Source organism: Phalaenopsis equestris, unplaced genomic scaffold (genome assembly GCF_001263595.1).
Source record: "Phalaenopsis equestris unplaced genomic scaffold, ASM126359v1 Scaffold000167, whole genome shotgun sequence".
In the NCBI taxonomy this organism is placed as follows: Eukaryota; Viridiplantae; Streptophyta; class Magnoliopsida; order Asparagales; family Orchidaceae; genus Phalaenopsis; species Phalaenopsis equestris.
In genome coordinates, this window is record NW_018164609.1 from 123172 (window position 1) to 125759 (window position 2588).

Below are 2588 nucleotides of genomic sequence, written 5' to 3' on the forward strand. Positions count from 1 at the left end.
TCTTATGAAATTTGATTCTGAGTAGTTATAATGCTCTCTCCCCGCCATCAATCAGATCCCAAAATTTCTTAGAGTTTCTTAACTGTGATCCGTTTCAAAAATATCCTTACAGTTGCAGGAATTGACATTCATGCTACTGAATAAAATTTTAGTCTAACTATCCTAAAACTGGAGAAAGTTTTTAGACCAATGTGAGGGCTGGAAATCAACTCCTAGCTTCCTTGGATGTAGATTTTGGGCTTCTTTTGGGTTTTTTTTTCCTTATTCTTAGTTAATTTTTGTCTGATTTTAGTGAATACCCAAATGTTTGTAGAATAGCTGGGGCCATTTTTGTACAGATTGACATTCCTGAAATGAATTAAGGAAGTGCCATTATTAACTACCATTGATCCACTTCTTAATGAGGCAAGATAACATTGTTAGTCTTTTTACTAATTAGCATATATATACATGCTTCCATTATATATTTTTTCCATTAATGTTGATTTGAATGTGACATTTTTTTTTGTTTGAAACAGAACATATAATGATTGTTGATTTTTTATTGAGAGAACTTAATTTAGAATCAATATAAAATGCATTTCATTGATTTAATTTAGAATATATGCTTGGTACAAACTGATATATGTGGACAAAATCTCTTTGTGAAAATTTATATTAGGCAATAAGTAATTTTTTTCTCAGGCATCAATGTGACACGGTAGCTTATCTTATAAATTTCTTTTTAGTCAATTCCTATATATGTGTTGTATTAGGATTTGGAAGTCAGTTTTTCGTGTGTTTTATTTAGGACAGCCGTTCTTCTTCCTTTGAGAGTTGTATCAAAGAGATTGGTTGGTGATTCGGTTGTATCTCTCACTCGAGGTGGTGATTATCTTCTCGATTCCCTTTCGCATCCTCCCAACATCGCTTATGGCTGCTCTCACTTGCTGCAGTCATTGCCTAACAGCCACCTGCTACTGTTTTCTCATCTTCCAGCCTATGACTTTTGTATTTTGGCTTGCTGTCTCCATCTCGGACATGGAGGATTTGTCGTCCTCACCCATTTCAGCTTCCCCAGCCCTCCCTTCCACTTGCTATTGTCGTTGTCCTACTGTCCCTGCCATTCTTTCCAACTTCCAACCCTCACAGCTGTCCCAAAACCCCACTACTTTGCTGCTGCCACCCCCAATCAACAAACTTCTATTGTATGACCAGCCATTCCTTGCTCTCCACCTGCCTACCTTGTTGCTGCCACCCAAACAGCAAGGAGGTGCTGCTTGTTTTCTTGTCCTCTTGTTGTTTGTACTCTTTTCCCCGTGTTGTTGTGGCATTGTTTTCCCACCGTCCAACTCCTCGATCTTGTTGCCACCTTTTTCAAACCCCCGCTTATCACGACCACTTGTTGTGGCATTGTTTTCCCACCGTCCAACTCCTCAATCTTGTTGCCACCTTTTTCAAACCCCCCCTTATCACGACCACCCACCCAAGCTCCCCTTTAGTTTTGATTATTTGTGTCGTATGTGTTGCTATTTCAGTTTTTCAAATGTCGTGCCGTTGTATTTTCCCTTTCCATTGTATTGATTGTAATTGTTTATTTGTTTTCGGTAATAATACATGTTTTTCATGTTATGGTTTGGGTTAACTCCGGTACGAATTGATATCAGAGCTAGTCTAATCCTATTCCTATCTTAGGATTTCCAGCATCCACTAATTCTTAACCCTATCACCTAAATATATATATATATATATTTTTCTATTATAGTTTAGGTTAACTGCAGTATCACAATGTCACTTTTGTATTTTTTTATTTTTTTATGGGAAAATTTACATATATACCTCACAATTATTATGTATTTTCCTAACTAACACCTAAAGCTTGATATTTACAATTATAACAACTTGATATCATAAACTCATGCATGAAAAGATGTATTTCACTTTCAAAAGGGTAGTGAATATGATATTTTTGATGTGATGTTAATGTTTAGGTGTCATGTGAACACATAGGAATTGTGTAATTTATATGTAAATGCCCTTTTTGTTTTCAAGTTAATTTACTCAAGCTACAGCAGCTTGAATTTTCTTTTATGTATATATAAATTAAGAAAATTTCAAAATGATCCCTGATTCTTTGTATATGATTATTTTAGTATGAGTCTATAAACATGTTAAGTCTAATCTTCGAGGTTCTTTTAAATGAGGGCTAAAATAGTCGGGTGGACAGATTTGGTGAGGTGACTCACACTTAGGGCTATCAAAACGGCTCGTTATTCGTGAACAGCTCGTGTTCGAATCGAAAAGAAGCTCATTCGCTAAGTTAATGAGCCGAACACGAACAACACATAAATTTTTGTTTGTTCGTGTTCGGCTCGTTTTGGCTCGAAACACTACTAATCAATCATATATATATATATATATCTTTGATGAGTAGTATTTTTAAAAAAATTTATTGACTACAAGGCTACAAATATTTATAATCAATTAAAAGTATTAATAAAGAAAATAGAATAAAATTATTAAATTAGATTCAAATGATATTTTTAATCTTGCCTCAATTCTTAACATCTTGTGGCTATGTGATTAGGGTTGCGTGTTCGGCTCGCCAA